The sequence below is a fragment of the Haliotis rubra genome, unplaced genomic scaffold (genome assembly GCF_003918875.1).
Source record: "Haliotis rubra isolate DU_JTF1 unplaced genomic scaffold, ASM391887v1 Scf580, whole genome shotgun sequence".
In the NCBI taxonomy this organism is placed as follows: domain Eukaryota; kingdom Metazoa; phylum Mollusca; class Gastropoda; order Lepetellida; family Haliotidae; genus Haliotis; species Haliotis rubra.
Window position 1 is genome coordinate 469,166 of NW_025767280.1, and position 14,162 is coordinate 483,327.

Here is a 14,162-nt window from a genome sequence, read left to right on the forward strand (position 1 = left end):
TTAGCATACGAAAACTACCAAGGTACATTCGTTTGTCTTCCACTAGAAAATATAAGTGACAGTAGGATATTTTAGAATTTAAGATGAAGAACTTGATGTGTAATGTCCTACATCCATTCATGAATTCACAACTCAACGACTTATCTAGTAAGCCTATAACAGCTAGCTAGAAGAGTTTGTCATTGTAAACGGGTGGTGAGCTAGCCAAGAGCTTTAAGTGTTCGCTCGTCATCCCGAAGACCCGAATTCAATTCCCACATGGGCAAGCCCATTCTGGTGGTCCCCGCCATGATATTGCTGGAATATTGCTGGAATATTGCTAAAATTGCTACAAATCTAAAACTCACTGTCATTGTAAAGAATCGTCGGAGTCAAGCAAATTTTGTTTTGTTGGAAAACATTTCTGATGATTGTCAACAAAAAGAACCTGATGATAATTTGTAATTGAACATTAGTTGTAGATGTCTGATTGGGTTAAAACTTTCTTAAACATCAATAATATACCATATATTACCGTCTATAAGCCCAATTTTGAGGACCAAAAACATATGTCTGCAGAAGGGGGTCGTCTCATCTATGAGATACAATTTCACGGAAATATTTTTTAGTTCGCCAGTGCCCTGCCAGGACGATGTTACAGGTTACCGGTACATCTGCCAGGATGTTTGCCACGATGTTACTGTAAACTAGAAGTCCATGGAAAACAAGGCGGTAATAAGCAAGCCAGTTTGTTGACATGTTATCGTCTAACTACAATATGTATGATATTTAGCGAAACAAAATATATTATCCATTTTCTGTCAACTACACTTCATTTCGATGCGTGAGTAGACGCAATATGATTGTGAATTTTTTGAATAATGTGGACCAAAGTTATAATTATTGGTAACCGCCAGTTGTCTGTGGTCTGTGTTTGCCGCGATTAGGACCCCATCGCAGGGGGTCGGCTTATGCACGAAACATACCATTTTGACACTGATTTTAAGGGTCAAGTTTGGGGGTCGGCTTATCTATGGGGTCGGCTTATAGACGGTAATATACGTAATATTCCACATTGTGAGAGCGAGTGAGTTGTGCTTTACACTGTATTGGACAGTATTTCAGTTGTATCATGGCACATTGGCTTTAAAAGGGAGAAAAGATGGAAGCGATGCCTACAACGATGATGAAACTTTAGAATTATCACAAAAAACTAGAAACATAATTGTGATGAATCTGGATTCAAACCCACAATCAAAGGCTTCCACAAAGCAAATACCTGCACCTTACACCACTGGGCTACCCTGTCCCCTCAAATTGTGGAAACGGCAACTCTCCTTGCCATGACCATCTAGTCAGAGAACGGAAACCATTTTATATTTACAATTGATCATTTTCAGGTCAAAAAGGCCAAAGACACACAGCATCGATAAAATACACAAGTCAGCATATTTAACAAGTCTATGGTGGCGTTGACGAAACACAGAGACCTTCTAATCCAATTAGCCAATACTAAGTCAATGCTCTGACACTGGCCAGATTGTCTTCATCACCTGCCGTAAATAACACACGCCAATATCTGCCAATCAGCTGGGGAATAATGTCAATATCAGTCTGGTGTAGGATTAGTATACCAATGATGGTACGTCTCAGTTCATGCTGCTGGTAATTAGCTGTAATCATTGAACATGTAGCTCTCTAATCATACCCTTTCTCTACACACTGTTTGTTTCAAGCAAGCTTGTTCTCAATATAATCACAGTTTTACCCCTGAAAGTAAACTAACTTGTGGTCAGAAGAAAAATATAAAATTCACAAACGAGTGATCAACACACACTGGGGTCATGGAAGGGGTACATTGCATGGGAAAAAAGACGAGGGCAACATAACAGGGCAGGGGAAGAAGGTCGTGGTGTTCTCAGAACAAGATCCATTTTTTAACATTATCTGGAAAAAATAACACTGAAAAGCCAACTCAGGTTCATAGCCTTTTTGTTTAATAATGTTCATAAATACATAAGGAAATTAAACACTTGCCTTATTCACAAAGCCAAAATAAACAAAGAGACATTGAACAAGACTTTCCTAAAACAGTGGCAAGTTTCGGCAAACAAATTCTTGAGACTGAACATTAACAGGCCTAATCCCACATGACAGAATGACAATGATCCAGGGTCTAGTAGACAAATGAAGAATTTTGTTCACACAATTGTCTTCAGACATTCCAATGTTAGTTCAGAGAATGTTGGTTTGTATCAATTCCATCATTTTAACACGTCCTTTGTATATTTTCGAAACACTGTTGATACCATAAAGGTCCAAAATGTAACAATCTAAAATCCAAACATGCCATTTTGATTTTATCAGACAATTTCTGGAGCAAAACTTGATTTGCACAATGAAAACAATACAGCCTTTTCATACTGAAAAATAATATGACCCAATAATCCTCAAAGAACATCTTGTTATTGTCTCACAATCATATTTAATTTGTCTTGGCCTTACAGATTAACAATATTATCATGAAAAAGGGTGTTACTTAATGTCCTTCACTAACATACATCAAATGGTTATTAAACTTAAATCTCCCATGCTTGATAACTATCTAACAGCCTTTCAATAGTTAACAGTCATAAATATATTTATGAATCATATTGTATATTATAAGCTTATGAATTCACACAGGCCTACATGGTGTTAACATGATCAATATAATGAAGCTGTAATTATCTACAGTCAATATTAAATTAATCACTAACCATGGTACACTTAGATAAGCACAGTGGCATACTGATATACTACTTGTTTATCAACAAACCATATCATATTTATGTCCCTTATCTGTTCTATAGGATTAGGGAGTCCAGATAAAGCCTAGCTTGAAAGACCACTCCTTTCCATGAATGGTATCGCTTGTCTTATACGCAGTTAGTTTATGACTGTTTGTATCACATAGGTTATATTCCAGCAAACAAATGTCTCGTAACTCCAGCCTCCTGAGTTCATTGCAGATGTAGAATTGGACCCAAGTAACTTATAGTCATCTTATGTGAGGTGAGGTGAAATTGGGTTTAACATTGTGCTTGAGAATATTTCGCTCATATGACGACGTGCATGCGTGTGTATGTGTATGTGCAGCTGCTTGTACTAGCCCAGACTTAAGCTGGTTTTATAGTGCTAGCCCACTGAGATACCATGCCGCAGTGAAGCATGAATACCCCACTCAGACACATTATACTGACTCCGAGCCGACCAGTCCTTGTTGTACCCATTAATGCCGAGCGCCAGGCAGGGACCAACAAGTACCATATTTTAACGTCTTTTGGTATGACGCAGTCGGGGATCGAACCCGCGACCTTCCGCTCTCCGGGCGGACGCTCTAACCACTACACCACGGTGGCGGTCTCGTCTTATGAATAACTAAAGCAACTTTTCAGGAAGATAGTGTGATGTGTACTCCAACAAAGGCCTCACGAGATCTGAGTGCCTCAAACCAGCCCCACATGCAAAATTTATCGCACAACAAGATGCATCAAAACAAAATGTTTAGTTTGGTTATTTTTCGTTTATTTAATGTCCCACTGCGAAATATTCACACTACACGGTTGCGATCTGTCAGTAATTGAGTCTGGACCAGACCAACCAGTGACTGACATTATGAGCATCGATTTACTCAACCGAGATACAATAACATACATCAACTAAACCAGGGACAATCTGATCCCGCTAGTCGCCTCTTACCACAAGCATAGTTTGCTGACGACCAATTCTAACCCTTCACAGGTTCAAATAAACAAGGACCATTGATGTGCTACACACTATCCATACATATAATGCCCAACATCCTGACTGTATCAGAGTCTATTTCAGCCCGAGCCCTTGCGCCATTGGCGCATAGAAGTACAAAATGACGCACTATTCCTTGACCTGGTGGGTCCGGTTAGCGCACCATAAAAATAAAATGACTCATAACAATCATACATAAACTTCCCAATATTTTCAACTTGTTTTCACTTTTTCTAGCGATCAACCGGCATTCGTAATCCTTACATCACTATGCACGCTTTCCAACATCCAGTGTGGCGCCTAAATCAATGCATGGAGCTTACAATACGTAGCTTATTCAAGTCATGCTATTTGTCCATCCATTAAGAGTTACGCCCCTTAGTAATTTTCTATACCGAAGGGCGGTAACTGAATTTAAAGGTAGTTATCGAACCAAAATAACGGGAGCAAAATCGTCTTCTGATGTGAAGGCATTGAAGCGACAGTCGCAAATACTTTCGTTTTTCCACACAAAAACATAAAAAAGTGACAGACAAGATTCGGGAACCGTTGCGGTGTCAAATGATCGCAATTGTAATTCAGAAATTGCAATGGAAACCTCAAATATCAATGACACGGTCATCGCAGTGGATGTTGAAACTGAGAGCAAGACATCCCAGTCACGTTCTTCCCAAACAAAATGGCAAGTTTTATATCTGTGGGTTTTGTTCAGTGAAAGTAAAAATAAGTCTACTAATTTAAAATATAAACAGACTGTCCCTGAGATATAAAGTTACAAGATAATAACTTTTATGGTCATCTTATTAAATTAACAGTGTTTGAACAAGCAAATGTCCCACTAGCTTCATTACCCAAGGGCCCAGGGCCTACTTCATCTGAAAAGTAAAATAAACACTGCTGTATATAATGAAAGCCACATTTCAGAGAAATCAATCCCTGTGTGACATCATCAATCAGAGGCAGTTCAAGGTGCAGTGGGCGAGTTAACCAGATTTGGACATTGAGCTTATGAAACTCATCTCAGACTACACTTGTGAAACATTTTTAACAACCAACACAGACCCACCCCTTTCCACATTCACACCTATAAGCTGGCATGACACATTTTTAACAACCAACACCGACTACACTTGTGAAACCCATCCCATTCCACATTCACACCTATAAGCCAACATTGCACATTTTTAACAACCAACACAGACTATACTTGTGAAACCCATCCCATTCCACATTTCACACCTATAAGTTGACATGACACATTTTAACAACCAACACAGACAACACAGACCCATTACTTTCCATATTCACACCTATAAGCCGATATTACACATGTTCAACAAAACACAGACACACTTGTGAAACCCATTACTTCCCATATTCACACCTATAAGCCGATATTACACATATCAACAACCAACACAGACTATAACACACTTTCCATATTCACACCTATAAGCCGATATTACACATGTTCAACAACCAACACAGACTACACTTGTGAAACCCATTACTTCCCATATTCACACCTTATAAGCCGATATTACACATGTTCAACAACCAACACAGACTACACTGGTGAAACCCATTACTTTCAATATTCACACCTATAAGTATAAGCCAACATAACACATTTATTTCAACCGTCACAGACTACACTTGTGAAACCCATCCCTTTCCACATTCATACCAAAAGCCGACATTACACATTTATTTCAACCAACACATACTTTAACATCACACATGAATAACTGATAATAAATTAATAATTCAAACATTTTTACAGTCACACTGTCATATAAAATATATATTTACACATAACTATCACCAAAATGTCAGCACACATTCACAGCGTTTGTTAATAAACCAAGTGACATGAATCTATCTTGGCATGAAGACCCAGTACAATTAACACAACATCCAGAAGGCAGAAACTGCTTTGACCTTCATTGGTCTGCTAAGGATATTGACAAAGTGTATATCTGTGTGGAATCCATAGTCCCAAACATGGCCTTGTACGAGTCTAACAGTATGGTTTACTTACAGTGAGTATTAGAAATGGCTTATTTATGATCTATACAGTTCAAAATACACCCATGACAATGTCAATATGAGACACCTGTATAATAATGATTTTCCCTGGTCGTCAGTATTGACAGGATACAAAGATCTCTGTGACTCTAACAGACAGAATTATTGATGTAACACTTAATCACATCCAATAATAATGTCAAGGTATATCATTGTCCTCATGTACATTGACCCAGTTAGCTTAGGGCACAGTTTTCAACATGGAAGATACTATCTCTTCACCAGAGCTCATAATTGGTTCCGCCGTGATGTTGCTGGAATATTGCTAAAAGCAGCGTAAAACCAAACTCAGTCAGTCAGTATAATTGGTTATTGAATACATAACATTAATAATGACATGCCATATTTTGCAAAATGATTTGACTGTTACTTAAAAATGTCCGATCAATGTTAAAGATATTCTAGATCTTTTTCATAGTCATGAAACACACAAACCTATTTGGACATCATACATTCTCCTTTAGTGACCATGGTGCCGTTGTACAAAACAACCTTAGCGCTAAGACTACCTTAAGTCTGTGTTAAGGTATCGGAGTTACAGTCACCTTAGCGCTAAGATCACTTTGTACAACGGCACCCATCTCAGACGTCTTGTGGACCGAGCACCAGTCCAGATAACAAAATGTTGGTGGCTCTATCGACCATCATGTCATAACACTGTACATGCTGTTACCCTGTTTTGCGCCCGACATAAAGAATAAGAGAACAGGAGGACTGGATCCACTTGCGTAAAGCTATCTTAGCACTGAGGTGATCGCAACTCCCATACTTAAATATAGGCTTACAATCACCGTAGCGCTAAGATCGTTTTATGCAAGTAGATCCTGGACAGTTCAGAGTCTGTTTACTGTATCCGAGTTGACTTGCACAAATCTCTAAGGTAATAATTATTAGTTGAAAAGAAAACTTCTAAAAATATATAAATAACAGTCTGGTGTCCTTAGTCTATCCCTTCTCGACTTGCCTCTTTAAAGGATAGACCACCTCCGTGGTGTAGTGGTTAGAGCGTCCGCCCGGAGAGCGGAAGGTCGTGGGTTCAATCCCCGACCGCGTCATACCAAAAGACGTTCATCATTAGATTTCCCTTGGAAAGTTGCAAAAACTTGCCCTTTCTCACACAATTCAGCCATTCCTGTGTATTTGATTATACCAGAAAGTAAAAACTTGCAAACATTAGAAAAAATGGGCTAGACATCTGCCATTTGAACATATCTTATAATTTTCAGATGAGTTCTCTGTTACGTTCAAAATTGACATCCCCCATAAGCAAAACAGGCCCCTCAGTCCACCTAGTCTGTTCAGTCATCCCATTGACTGATTATATCTTTATGGCCTCCTTACTGTCTGTGCGATCAGGGGCAGTGGGGTAGTGTAGTTGTTTAAGTGTTTCGCTCGTCAAGCTGCAGACCCAGGTTCGATTCCCCACATATGTTCAATATGTAAAGCCCATTTCTGGTTTCCCCTGCCGTGATATTGCTGGAATATTGCTAAAAGCAACTTAAAACCATGTCTGCACTCACACTTTCTGTGTACTCAGGACTCAACCTCTCCTAAAATCCTGATACCATCACATATTAATTTAGAATACTGTGCCCTGACCGCATCATACCAAAAGACGTTAAAATATGGTACTTGTTGGTCCCTGCCTGGCGCTCGGCATTAATGGGTACAACAAGGACTGGTCGGCTCGGAGTCAGTATAATGTGTCTGAGTGGGTTATTCATGCTTCACTGCGGCATGGTATCTCAGTGGGCTAGCACTATAAAACCAGCTTCAGTCTGGGCTAGTACAAGCAGTCGCACATACACATACATACGCATGCACATCGTCATATGAGCGAAATATTCTCAAGCACGACGTTAAAACCCAATTTCACCTCACCTCACCTCTTTAAAGGATAGAATTACTATTCATCAATGGCTTAGCATTCAGTACAGCCTTGGAGCAAGGCTACTCAGTGGGCTACTAGTGGGAGACTAGCATCAGACATGGCAAGCACAGGCAGCCCCACACTGTCACATACATGCAGGCACGTCACTATGTAAGTGCAGTAATTTTCAACATACCATTAAATCTCATTTCACCTCAATTCATCCTTCTTTTCCTCAACAGTTGAAACATTTCACCCGTTTTGATAACACATGTCCATAGTTCATGAACTGCCACCAAACCAATATCAAATTAACACTGCAGTTAACATCTCTGAACATGGAGAAATGAAGGGACAGCTACATCAATGTCTATGTCAGTATCAGCCCATCTTGAGTTCATGTAGGTTAACACTGCCATATCTGCCCCTTGACAATGACACAAGGTCAAGAAGGTGAAGCAGCCTGTGACCAGGTCCCCAGCACTGACCACAAGTAAATAACCAATGACAATGGGGACTCACCTGTCCATCTCTGCAATTTATCACCCATCAAATGTGACCTGTTGACAAGGACTCTGTTGAAAGTGACAAGCAGCTATTTCGCCTTGAATAGACACCTACCATGACAGCATACAAGGTGAAGCAGTTTCAGCTCAGTATGACTTCAGGTCAATGTTTAAAATGTGAAGGAAGGTGTGAAAGTTGCTACACTAACCCAGTCCGTAATAGTGAGTGAGTGAGTGAGTGTGGTTTTACGCAGCTTTTAGCAATATTCCAGCAATATCACGCCTGGGTACACCAGAAATGGGCTTCACACATTGTAACCATGTGGGGAATCGAACCTGGGTCTTCTGTGTGATGAGGGAACGCTTAGACCACTCAGCTACCCCGCAGTCCATAAGAATATTTGCACAATTAAAACATCCTTCAAACATTCCTTTTTGAGAAATGCGCACAGTCACCTAGGAGCCAGAGTCTAACAGTAGTAGTACATAGAACTAATAATTGTCTAAATACTAGTATCATATATCTATTCACGCACTTTCCGTTGAAACTTAAAAAATTCCAGGTAACAATTTTAGAATGGTAGGCTCAGAACATTTTGACACTGACTGTGCACATAACGTTATAAAATAATACATTAACTGTAAACTACAAACAAATTAATTAAACCACCTGCAATGTTCATTTGCATTGCCTACTTTTATTATATTGATTGATCAATAGTTTCAAGTTTATTTCGTAATAAAGGCCTTAGGCCCACATTACAATACAAATAAACATGTGTAATTATAAGATAGTGGCATTTGACAATCAGATTCATATGTATAAAGAACGCATAATGACAATGCTTCCTTAATGTAAGAAGAACAATATGTTGTTAGTGTTGAAAACTTGGTACAAGATAATGTGTTCAGAAAGTATTGTTGATCTAAGTAATTTGGTAATGCTTTTAAAATATTTACGAAGCAAATCATGATAAACTTACATTCAAATAGGAAATGAAATTCATTTTCTACAAAATTATCATTACAAATATCACAAAGTCTTTGATGCCTCGAACTCCATCAAATCTACCAGTATTTTTATATTTTTGAAGTGCACCGATTAAGTAACATTGTTATTCGGCCTTGCATCTTTAGATATGATCAATATATATGTATTGATCGCATACAAGTCAAACTTTTCATAATAAGCAAACAATCCTGATGGAAAGTTTTCATCTGATTGGCAAGCTCTGTTTAAACCCCTAGATTCCATCTATCCATGGTCATCTTAAATTACACAATATTAACAAAATTCACATTAATCGAAAGTCAATTTACAAGTTCATCTGAGCACAGACGTCAGTTTCTAAGGATATCATTCACGGCCATAAAACATACATCAGCAAAATTACTTGGCAAAATTGTCAATTTCAGAGCAATTTGCTTGGAAGGAAAGTATGAAAGTAGTCTGGTTGATGTTCTATGCCCTTTGGCAGTCTCACGTGAGTGGTTAAATATCTCTCATCAATGATGGTATGTAGCTACGCAATGATGCATATCATACTGGCTTTACACGCCACTCCCCTTGTCATCCCATGTACATTTAATAATGTAGGTGATGTGAATTCGATCAAATCAAAACAGCACCTGCATTATTCAGTGGTCTAAAAGCCGCTTAAAGAAGGTCTTGAACACGTTTATAAACAACCTTGTTGGAATTACTGTTATCATCTTGCAGTTTTTTAATCTGACAGTTTTGAAATTGGTTAAATTCCTTTCAACATGTTTTTGCTATTTCTGGAACACAATTATATTCAATGAGTGTATAAACATCATTAGCATTTTTCTTTTAATTTAGTCAAACTGGTAGCCTGCTATATTGTTTGAAGTTTGAAGTTTGTAAGTATGTAAGTAGATTTTATAAGACTTAGCATAAAAAGGCATCAGACTTTTAATAAAGTATTATCACTTACTAAATTTATACTTTTATGGAGTTCTCTAGCATGCTCTTATGAAATAAGCATTATATACACATATATTTAGTGTTTCTAAACTTCCATGCAAACTTTGCAATGACAATGAATTCGTCCGGTATAAAAATCATTATCGGGTATTCAATCTATACTATGATCACATAACACGGTTATATCACAATGGCCAAACGGCTGACATCCCGACACCAGTTGCACTGAACTTTCAACTTAACAGTACTTTGATTGTGATGCCTACATACATAATTTGTACAATCACATTTTAAATGAAGAAATCAGAAAGCATAACTTCTGCAACTAACTCCATTGGAATGTTCCCAAATTCCTTCAAAATACATTGAATAAATTATTATCATTAACTCTACTGATAAAATGCGACTGTGTAACTGTATCATCTCGGCAGCTTCGAGCAGTGGTCATTCTTGAAACAGATGTCGTCTTAGCACGGTAGCCGGTCAGGGGCTGGTAGCCATCCGACTCCACGCGTCACCAACGATCAGTGGAGAGCGTGACAGAGTCAGATTGTAAACAATCGCTGACAGTGTCTCAAAACAAAGGAAATCGACAAAATCTGCACATATGTACCAAAAGCACTCATCAAAACTAGCTACCATACCCCTAAATGCTAAATATTTGTGATTTTCAAAATGAACCAGCACAGTCTGATATGCGATCCCCGTCACGGTGTTGTAAATTGCACTCAATATACAACGCCTCTCGACAGGTACACAAGAGGCGATCACTGTGCTCAGCTGCAATTTGCATGCAATCTGGAACAATTTAAACACTCCTTCCTACCTGTATATCTACCAAAAGTTATCCGTGTATTCCAGAGCGTACTGCTTGGGAAATAACTCCAGACGCTAAACAGGTGACAACCACCTCCGATCTTCCTTGTCAAACAACTCCGCCATTACTCTCGAACCCAGCAAGTGCCCGTATTCGACGCCCAGAAGTTATTTCCCTTCAACTAGTTATTGTCATTGTTGCAGTTCTCTACCGGATGCACTTGTGACGCGTCAATGAAGGAGTGTGCAATGATTGATCATCTGATTTATCGCCGAATGATTGCAGTTACGATCACATCAGCATTGCATGAGAATAATACAAGAAACATATTGAATATAGTTAATAATTAAGAATGGTGCATTGATATTTGTTTAAAATCGACTTAAACCAACTTCGAATATACAATGATGTGAGAACACAGTGCCATTTAGAAAGTGGCCAAATGTAACATATGTTGCATATATTTTCAACCAATTTCGTTTGACATGACACCTGAATAATATATTTAAGAAATTTACATCAACACCATAATAATCAGGTGTTCCATGATTACTTACCTTCATGTATATCAAAATATATCTGTTCAGTTTGTTTATTAGTTTTAGTCGTTGGCGGGGGTGGGGGGTGGTTTGTGTTGAACTTTCTGTATAGTTTGTATGTACCATACTATTGTCTGTATAGCAAGCTTCAATATTTATAACTTGTACATCTTATATAATCACCTGTACATATGTTCTGAATTCTGATATTTTTCTCATAAATTCAAAACGTAGTACGTTATTTGTACGAACTACCATAATGTAATATATACAGAAGGGACGTAAGAGTGACAGTTGTGCCAAATCCGTTTGTTTTTCGAAATAGAATCGGTTTTAAGTCAAGTAAATGTCCAGATACCGACCTTCATTGCATGCATACAGAAGCTTTAGCAGTTAATCGGCACACGCAGACACTGCTGTTTTGTAGGCGCCTCGATATAGCCATGGGGTAATCCACACGAACAGAATCATTTAAGGCACAGCTTAATAGCCGGTGTGTGGCAGGTGCGTGGTCTTGTTGGGGAAGGTAGTGCATCCTGGTTGGTACTCCTTTGAACTAGCTCCTTACATGCACAGATTGTCGTCCTTCAAAGGGGCGATGTACGCCTTGGGCGAGGCTGTACCGAGACTGGCCATCCGTTTCTGCCTCTGAGCTTCTTCACAACCCAATTGTGTAAGACCCCGTCCCTTTGTAACTTGTTAGCGCTTAATCCAGAATCTTTATGACACAAATATTAAATTACCCTTTGTTAATGCTATCAAGAATGTGTTATCAAAGCCATATCTTTGTCTTGCCATACACAGTTTTCAATTATTCTTCACGGATACCCTCCAGGAAACATTTGTCCCATCTTCTGTGTTCCAGGGTATTATATCACACCCACGTGCATCTCCACTCTATATTGATGTTTATATTACAAAGGGAAATCGAGGACAGACTCAGTTACGTATATGTCTATGATTCAAACACTAACGTATGTGTACAAATGTTCAAACGAAATGTAAGTCAGCTGTCACTTATATGTGCCAGGATCCGCTGTTCGTCGACTCGAATCCTGCATAGACTCCGATTACGTTCCTTGGTCTGTCAGAGAAGCAACATCAATGGAGTAACCTCGTGGTTGATGAGTTCGCTCACCACGATGGGTCCAGGTTCGATTCCCCACAAGGATGCAAAGTGTAACCCATCTGCTGACCCACCTGGTATTGCTGAAATATTGCTAGAAGCGGCGTAAAACCTCACTCACTCACTCAAAGATGACAGGTCGTGTTATTCTCTAACCCACATTTTTCACTCTATATATACACGAGATATACACCCTACATAAGTTCATGCGAGGACACCAAGGCGGGAGATTAAGCTAGAATTACACCATTATGTGTTGAAATCCCCTAAGCCGAATATCATATACAGGGCCTAGGTATAGTGTTTCGTAAGACCATGTGGTTTCATTGTTTCAGTGTTTGTCCTGGATGGTTGACATCAGACTATATCCCAACTTTATCTGCCCTGTCTAGTATCCAGCTGAGGCGTAATATTACAGAGCAGACAGTATACATACTGTAGCAGCATCGAACTGTATGGACATTGCTGTATAAATACGTGATACAGTACGCCATTTTCTCTAAATTCTTTAATCATTATAGAATTTGAATATTTTATATATGAATTCAATTATACTTAATAATTGCGTTTCATTTCAAGTTTTATTGAGTATTACACAAATATACTCATGCCAATAATGGTTGTCACCCCCTCCCCATTCCCCACCCCCACCTCCAACCCCTCTCCAATTAAAAAATTGAAGGGGGTGACAACCATTATTGGCATGAGTATATTTAAAGAGAATAAATGCAAATGGCACATTATAAACATCATGTGGGCAATATGAAGCCAACCGATTTTCACATACTGGATACAGGGTATAGCTAAACGTTCTGATCCTAATTACAGAGGACGTATAGTATACCCGTAACTGTTTGCATATATGATTTACAATATTTCCATGCTTGCATTCTGCAAAAGGCATTTCTACAGGCATTGAAGCGAGTTTATTGAAGCAAATGATTGGCCATCGAAGTGTAATCAAGAATCCCCAACAACAGGAGTTAACGCCAACAGTAATCTATACAGATATTGCATCAACCTTGGGAAAGCTCCATTTTCAGTCTCTGTTGAGTGAGTGAGTGAATTGAGTTTACGCAGCTTTAAGCAATAAATAGAATACTTTATACACATGTGGGGAATCGAACCCGAGCCTCCGGTGCGACGAGAGAACGCTTCCACCACTTGGCTACCTCACCGCCTCAATGCGCAGGTATTCAGGAAGGTAAGAGAGAGCACCCAAGATGAAGCAACATCAGAATATCCTTTAACTGGCACCAAGAAGAAAATGTTGATATGGTACATATGATCGCCATGTGATCATGAATGATTGACTCACTGCACCTCGCGGTATGCAGCAGGCATGTTCACGAAAGAGTTGGGAACATTCTGGGAAATAACAGGCATATCAAAGCTTCCAGGATGTTGGGTTCCAGGATCCTAATTGCTGGTCAGAAACGCCACGGTATGTGATCTCTCGTGGGTATTTGTGTCCTTTTGAATCAGACTCAACTGACTTTGCTTAGC

General features: G+C 39.0%; 1 protein-coding gene across 1 annotated transcript in view; it reads right to left on the bottom strand.

Annotated features, from left to right (window-relative positions):
* LOC124254758 (neurabin-1-like) overlaps positions 1 to 11,135 on the bottom strand; it is a 124,289-nt gene extending 113,154 nt beyond the window's left edge. Inside the window, exon 1 of the transcript XR_006892544.1 lies at positions 11,001 to 11,135. The gene's annotated coding sequence lies outside the window, so the exon portion shown is untranslated. The remainder of the gene's footprint in view (positions 1 to 11,000) is intronic.
* Between the last annotated feature and the right edge of the window lie 3,027 nt (positions 11,136 to 14,162).